Below are 8,744 nucleotides of genomic sequence, written 5' to 3'. Positions count from 1 at the left end.
TTTCCCTTCATACTCACCTAGTATTTCTCTTGTGCCTAGATTTTTACGTGGCTAGTCTTCTTTGCCACTTGCCTATCAATAACATTTTCCAAAGGCTCAAACATCTTAGAGCTGTTTAATTCCTGGAGGCCCCTCTCCCAGAGCCCCCTGGCCCATGTTCCCTGCAGACGGATGGCTTTCTCAACCCACCGCACAGCTCTGCTGTCTTGACCTTTCCTCTGCTGTCATCCCTGTGACTTGTTGCCTTTTTCCTGTGTTGGTTCCCTGTTTTCTGGAACCCCTTTGTGGTTTACTCTCTTATTTTGCTGAAGTCAGTCCACTAGTAGCTTCCTGGGAAGGGTGTGTGTCTGAAATGTGTTTATTCTACTCTCATCTCTGATGGTAGGATATATATAGAATTCTAGATTGGAAATACTTTTCCTTCAAAACTTTTCAATTCATAGTTTTTAGCTTCCAGCTTCCAGGCCTGCTGTTAAAAAGTCCAAAGCCATTCTGATTCCTGTCCATTTGTGTGTGTGATCTGTTTGTTCTCTCTGAAAGCTTTTAGGATCTTCTCTTTATCCTTGGTGTTCTCAACTGACACAACAATACACCTTGATGTGGGCCTTGCTCATTGGACTGTGCACACAGTCGTTCTCTTCATCCTACAGGCTCATGTCCTTAGTTTTGGGACTTTGTAAAGAACAAGACTCTTCCATATTCTGTGTTATCTCTTGATGAAATTCCTATTACTCACATTCTGATTGGACCTCTAATTTTCTTTTCTCACCTAGTGTTTACCTCTTTTTCTGGTAGATATTCTTAAATTTACCTTCCATCCCTTCTTTTCGTTAGTTAAGCTCTTTGATATTGTTATTTATAATAAGAAACAGACCTTTGGTCTTTGTCCCTAGCTTCTGACACAGAGCTCCTAAAACCCTTGAATTTGCTAAGTCAGAAGAGTCATAAAGGAGACACAAGAGGGAGGAGATATGGGGATATATGTACACATATAGCTGATTCACTTTGTTATACAGCAAAAATGAACTCACCATTGTAAAGCATTATACTCCAATAAAGATGTTAAAAAAAAAAGAGAGAGAGAGAGACATGGGACACAGTCGTAAGTAGATCACTTTCACTGAATTTCCTTGTCCAAGATTCACTTAGGAAGGCAAAGTGTGTTATTTTGAGGGGCATTTGAAGAAAATGGTAACTTTAACATTACCATGGAAGACTATGTGTGTAAATACTACAAATAATAATTCTGTCTATTAAAGTAAAAAAAGAAGTCACAAAGGTGCATTTTGATATTCATATCAAGACTCAATCACACTTGAGTTTATGTTAACAAGGTGGTCTTTGGAAAGCTCCTAGGAGTGGGGGCTGGTTGCCAGGGGAACCAACCAAGTGATTAGAGGGTTGGGACTCAACCTCACCCTCTGACCTCTGGGGAGGGGGGAGGGGCTGGATATTGAGCTCAATCACCACTGGCCCATAATTTAACCAGTCATGCCCATAAAAACCCAAAAGGATGGGGTTGGGAACGCTTCTGGGTTGGTGAACATGCAAGAAGAGTGTTGTGCCCCGAGAGAGCATGGAAGCTCCATGCGCTTTGCCACACACCTCGCCCTACACACCTCGCCCTACACACCTCTTCCATCTGGTCATCCCTGAGTTATATCCTTTTATAATAAAGTGGTGAACTACTAAGTAAACTGTTTTCCTGTGTTCTGCGTGCTGCTCTAGCAAATCCATCAAACCTGAGGAGGGGGCTGTAGGAAGCTCCGATATATAGTCTGTGGGTTGGGAACACAGGTGACAACCTGGATTGTCGGTTACCGAAGAGATGAATGAATTCATCCATACAGAGCAAAATCCTTGATCTGATAGAAACAAGAGAAGCAGGCAGTGATGAGGTTAAAGAAAAGAACCTTAAATGAAACAACATCAGCTTTAGAACCAAAGAAAAGAAGAGAGCATAAAGAAAAAGAAACAGGGCTTCCCCGGTGGCGCAGTGGTTGAGAATCCGCCTGCCAGTGCAGGGGACACGGCTCGAACCCTGGTCCGGGAAGCTCCCACATGCCGCGGAGCAATTAAAACCCGTGCGCCACAACTACTGAGCCCACGTGCCACAACTACTGAAGCCCGCGCACCTAGAGCCCATGCTCCGCAACAAGAGAAAAGACACCACAATGAGAAGCCTGCTCACCACAACGAAGAGTAGCCCCCGCTTGCTGCAGCTAGGGAAAGCCCATGTGCAGCAACGAAGACCCAACGCAGCCAAAAATAAATAAATAAATGAATAAATGTAAAGAAAAGAAAGAGAGAGAAAGAAACAGACAAGGAGTAGGTGAGGCAGTCCTGGGGCGGTGGTTCCCGCAGGACCAGCTGGGCAACCCCAGTTCTGCGCGCGGTTCTAATGCCGGCAGCCGCCACACTGTGTCATCTCCTAAGAGGAAAATGAGGCAGAATAGAAGATCCTCAACCACTAAAGCTGGACACAGTAGGAGGAGAAGCTACTCTCACAGAATGAAAATCGAGAGTGATGCCGAAAGCTCGGCCTCTGTGCATCAGTGCCAAATGGAATCTCGGAGACAGTTTTGGGTGAAGTAGAAAAAGAATAGCCTTATTGCTTTGCCAGGCACAGGGGGACGCTTGCCTTGAAAAACTATGTGTCCCCACCCAGGAGGATGTGATGAGGAGTTTTATGACAATCCTTCCCAAGGGAGGGGTTGCTGACAAGAGTAGGGTGTGCGCAGGGCTTGTACTCCCGTCATCTCATCTCCGCTGGTCGGTCTCCAATCTTGATGAGCTTCTCTGGTCCCTTGAATCTCGCCTCAGGTGGCTTCCTGGCTGCTCCCCCCTTGATTAGCAACTGTTCAGCTCTGCCCTTTGGAACCCACGGAAGGTCATGGACTGGAGTCTTGCCTACAAGAAACAGGGGACAAAAAAAGGCTTCTGTGCCCTGGAGCCTACAGGGACACCCCCCCTCCCAGTTTCAAGAGCAAATTACCTACTTTTTTACATTTTCAAAAATTGAAGTGTAGTTGATTTCCAATGTTTTGTTAATTTCGGCTGTACAGCAAAGTGATTCAGTTTTATATCTATATATGCATTCTTTTTTCAATATTCTTTTCCATTACGGTTTATCACAGGATAGTGAATATAGTTCCCTGTGCTCTACAGTAGGACCTTGTGGTTTATCCACCCTGTATATAATAGGTTTCATCTGCTAATCCCAACCTCCCACTCCACCCCCTCAACCCCCTCCCCTTTGGCAACTACAGGTCTGTTCTCTGTGTCTGTGGGTCTGTTTCTGTTTCATAGATAAGTTCATTTGTGCCATATTTTAGAATCCACATATAAGTGATATCATATGGTATTTGTTTTTCCTCTTACTTTGCTTAGTATGATAATCTCTAGGTCTATCCATGTTGCTGCAAATGGCATTATTTCATTCTTTTTTCTGGTTGAGTAATATTCCGTTGTACATATGTACCATGTCTTCTTTATCCGTTCATTTGTTGCTGGACATTAGGCTGTTTTCATGTCTCGGCTATTGTGAATAGTGCTGCTATGAACATAGGGGTGCATGTATGTTTTTGGATTAGAGTTTTCTTTGGATAGATGTCCAGGACTGGGATTGTTGGTAGCTCTATTTTTAGTTTTCTGAGGAACCTCCATACTGTTTTCCACAGTGGTCACACCAACTTACATTCCCAGCAACAGCGTCAGAGTGTCCCTTTCCTCCACACCCTCTCCAACATTTATTATTTGTACAGTGAGAGTAAGCTGTCTAGAGCAAGGGTCAGATGTTTGAGGAGGTCTAAGGGAAGCGGCCTTGAAAGAGAAAAAGCAGGAAATCCCAGGTTTCCCTGAGGCACACGGAGCGGGAGAGACGATGGAGGGACAAACGGACAAACGGACCAGTGGTCCAGCGCAGAAGGAGTCTGGATGGGAGCGAATTGACGAGCTGTGTGGAAACCTTGATGGGATCGGTCCCGTGCACGATGATCAACCCTCCCCATGGAAAATGCTGAGAAATGACACGGTGAGAATGCCATGATGTTTACAAAATCCCATGAGCTTGGGCTTCCCTGGTGGCGCAGTGGTTGAGAGTCCGCCTCCCGATGCAGGGGACACGGGTTCGTGCCCCGGTCCGGGAAGATCCCACATGCCGCGGAGCAGCTGGGCCCATGAGCCATGGCCGCTGGGCCTGCGCGTCCGGAGCCTGTGCTCCGCGGTGGAAGAGGCCACAACAGTAAGAGGCCCGCGTACCGCAAAAAAAAAAAAAAAAATCCCATGAGCTTTAAGGGCTTGTCTCATTATAGAGGCACATTGTGACTATGTAGGTAAAACCATATTTTTTAAAAATCTGTAAATAGGTGTACTTTTTCCAAATGCTGCTCCAAGTTACTTAATAGGATTTCTTTGTATTGCTTTCTATTTTTTTTCCAAAAAAATAGTGCATGACAAGACGGTAAACATGCCATTCTCTTTCAGCTGTAATGCTCTTAAAATTATTCTCGGATATACTGTGATGTCAATAAAGCCTTTTAGTTCATTTGGTTTTAAAAATTGAGTTAAATTGTAGGACACGGGTCAGTGTCCACACAGACGTGGAGAATTGCTGGGCTATTTACCTTTCTGAGTTCGTGTTGTTTTTTTTCTGATTCTCCTCATAGATAGTACTCTTTCCTAAGTGCAGCTCTTTTTCTCATTTTAGTTCAATTACAGATTTCTAAAGGCCTGTCTTCTGCTTTCTGCACTGACCCCTTTCATCCAGGTCCCTCTCCTCTGTTTGCGTTGGTCTCCCCACTCCCTGCTGTCTCTGGAGCCTTCGTCAGGGGGCCGCTGTACCGGCTGGGATCCAGCTCAACTGAGAGTGTCAGGACACCTCCAAATAAAAGTGGCTTGAAAAGGCAGAGGGTGGGGGACTTCCCTGGTGGCGCGGTGGATAAGACTCCGTACTCGCAATGCAGCGGGCCTGGGTTCAGTTCCTGAAGAGGGAACTAGACCCCACATGCATGCTGCAACTAAGAGTTCTCATGCCGCAACTAAGGAGCCCGCCTGCCGAAACTAAGACCTGGTGCAACCAAATAAATATTTTTTTAAAAAGGGCAGAGGACAGTTCCCCTTTTAGTAGAGGTGGTCTATGGCTGGGTGCGGGGTCCCCAGGACTCAGGGACCCCACCTGACTCTCCTTGGCGGCTCTGGCTTCCTCGACAGGGGTTCCTGCCCAGGCTCAGGTCCCACCTGTGAGCCCGGGAGGGAGAGGGAGGAGGGCCGCCCCGCCAGCTGGCGTCCCCTTGGCCAGAACTTGTTGGTCCAGCTGCTGGGGAGGACCCAGGTCAGCCCGAGGTAGAGTTACTCAGAGATCAGGGAGAACTAGCATCTCTGCCCTCGGAAGCTGGTGGAAGCGCTGTGTACCTGGGCGGGGCTCATCACCCTGGGCCCTTCCAGAGGCCTCCCAGGGGAGCTGGAGAATCCTCCACCTTCCAGAGCTGACCATCTTTTCTGTTTCTTCTGGGACTGTTCCATTTCTCCCTTTGAGTGAAGACTGGGCCTCTTCCTTCCAGAAACAGAAGGGGAGGGCGGGGTGGCGAACCCTGCCTACCAGGGAGGGGCAGGCACCCTGGAGTGTGAGGCACCAGTTGTGACCTGCTCAGGCCATGGTCCCTAGATGAGGGCACTGCTCTCTGTCCCAAGCCTTGTGGGGCTCCCCGGCTAACCCTCCCCTCTTCTCTCCTCATCCTCTCTCAGGGGCCCCTGCGTGTCCACCCTCGGGTCAGAGAGAAACACACCTGCTGAGATCTCTGCTCCCCCAGCGGTGGTGCCTTTGAGGCTTTGCTCCCGACCAGCCTTTAGCCATCCAGCCAGAGACACAGCCCTGCCCACGTTTACTACTGTGCACAATACAGAAAACAGCATGTGTGAGAAACACCACATGTAATAAACAATTACACAACATAGTATAACACCTGCTGTTACTTTTTAAAAAAATATTTATTTAGGCTGCACCAGGTCTTTTTTTTTTTTTTTTTTTTTTTTTTTTTTGCGGTACGAGGGCCTCTCACTGTTGTGGCCTCTCCTGTTGTGGAGCACAGGCTCCGGACGCGCAGGCTCAGCGGCCATGGCTCACGGGCCCGGCCACTCCGTGGCATGTGGGATCTTCCCGGACTGGGGCACGAACCCGTGTCCCCTGCATAGGCAGGCGGACTCTCAACCACTGCACCACCAGGGAAGCCCCTGCACCAGGTCTTAGTTGCAGCATGCACGATCTTTTAGTTGCGGCACGCAGACTTCTTAGTTGTGGCATGAGAACTCTTAGTTGCGGCATGCATGCGAAATCTAGTTCCCCTACCAGGGATCGAACCTGGGCCCCCTGCATTGGGAGTCTTACCCACTGGACTACCAGGGAAGTCCCCTAACAACTGTTGTTACTTTAACATAAAAAATGAGAAACAGGGGCTTCCCTGGTGGCGCAGTGGAGAGTCCGCCTGCCGATGCAGGGGACACGGGTTCGTGCCCTGGTCCAGGAAGATCCCACATGCCGCGGAGCAGCTGGGCCCGTGAGCCATGGCCGCTGAGCCTGCGCGTCCAGAGCCTGTGCTCCGCAACGGGAGAGGCCACGACAGTGAGAGGCCCGCGTACCGCAAAAAAAAAAAAAAAGGAAACAGGACTTTTTGAAACTATATGTTCTTCTGTGTTATTTACTTTTCTGTTACATAAATGCTATTTTTAAACAAAATAACAATGACTAACATGGCATTAGTGATAAGAGTAGGACTAATTAAACAAACTATACATGTGCTAAACATGTAACAATACTTTTATGATGTTTCTTTTTGTTTTGTGATACAGTGATTTATCTTGTCTCTTAACTCTTTATATCAAAAAAATAATATTTTGTACTCTTAATATACATAAATGTAAGACTTTTACAAAAGAGGAGATAAATAAAGTAGGGACAGAGAGAAACGTGTCATTGTAATTTTTATTAAACAGATGTTTATAGATTTAATAAAAATCACAATGACACGTTTCTCTCTGTCCCATGACAGAGTATTTTTGCTTTCTCTGTCACCCTTCCAATAATTTTCCAACTTTTCTGAACAGCCAGTGGCCTTTCAGTTGTCCTTTCCTTGTTCTTTGTAGTAAAACTTAAAACATGAATACAGACAGGTAAGCTATACTTTCACCACTTCCATTCTACATTGTACTGGAAATTCTAGCCAAAGCAGTTAGAAAAAAAAGAAAGAAAGAAAGAAAGAAAGGGCATCCAAATTGGAAAGGCAGAAGTAAAACTACCTGTATAGACAGGTGACTTGATCTTATATAGAGAAAATCCTAAATAATTCTCCCATAATGACCACAGCTAATAAGCATATTTAACAAATTGCAGGATACAAGATCAACACAGAAAAATTGGTTATAGGGGCTTCCCTGGTGGTGCAGTGGTTAAGAATCCGCCTGCCAACGCAGGGGACATGGATTCGAGCCCTGATCCAGGAAGATCCCACATGCCGCGGAACAACTAAGCCTGTGCGCCACAACTACTGAGCCTGCGCTCTAGAGCCCACGAGCCACAACTACTGAAGCCCGCGTGCCTAGAGCCCGTGCTCCGCAACAAAAGAAGCCACCACAATGAGAAGCCCACGCACCACAACGAAGAATAGCCCCCACTCGCCGCAACCATAGAAAGCCCGCACGCAGCAATGAAGACCCAACGCAGGTAGAAATTAAATAAATAAATACTATTTTTAAAATTGGTTATATTTCTACACACTAGCAATGAGCAATCTGAAAAGGAAATTAAGAACACAATTCCATTTACAATAGCATCCAAAAAAAAAAAACAACTTAGGAACAAATTTTACCAAAGAGATGAAAGACCAAAAACTACACATTACTGCTGAAAGAAATTAAAGAAGACCTAAATAAATGGAAAGACATCCACCCATCAACCTTGGATTGAAAGACTTAATATTGGTAAGGAGGCAGTACTACCCAAAGCTGTCTACGGATTCAAAGGAATCCCTATGAAGATTCCCACATCCTTTTTTGCAGAAATGGAAATGTTGATCCTAAAATTCACATGTTATCTCAAGGGGCTCTGAATAGCCAAAACAATATTGAAAAAGAAAAAAGTTGGAAGACAAACTTCCTGATCTCAAAACTTACAAAGTTACCATGATCAAAACATTGTGGGACTTCTCTGGTGGCGCAGTGATTAAGAATCCAGCTGCCAATGCAGGGGACACGGGTTCAAGCCCTGGTCCAGGAAGATCTCACATGCCGCGGAGCAACTAAGCCCGTGCACCACAACTACTGAGCCTGAGAGCCACAACTATTGAGCCCGTGTGCCTAGAGCCCATGCTCCGCAACATGTAACAAGAAGCCCATGCACAGCAATGAAGAGCAGTCCCCGCTCACTGAAACTAGAGAAAGCCCACATGCAGCAACGAAGACCCAACACAGCCAAACATAAAAAATAAATTAAAAATAAAAAGAGAGAGAGAAAAACAAACAAACAAAAAGTGTGGTTACAGCATAGAACAGACATAGAGATCAATGGGGTAGGACCAAGAGTCTGGAAAAGATCCATATATCTATGGCAAATTGGTTTTCAACAAGGGTGCCAGGACCATTCAATAGGGAAAAAACTTCCTCTTCAGCAAACTGGGTAGCCACATGCAGAAGAATGAAGTTGGACCTCCACCTCACACCACCTACAAAATTAAAATAGATCAATGGCCTAA

Source organism: Mesoplodon mirus (assembly GCF_964341445.2).
Source record: "Mesoplodon mirus genome assembly, chromosome: 3".
NCBI classification, from domain to species: Eukaryota; Metazoa; Chordata; class Mammalia; order Artiodactyla; family Ziphiidae; genus Mesoplodon; species Mesoplodon mirus.
This window is presented reverse-complemented; position numbering follows the sequence as displayed.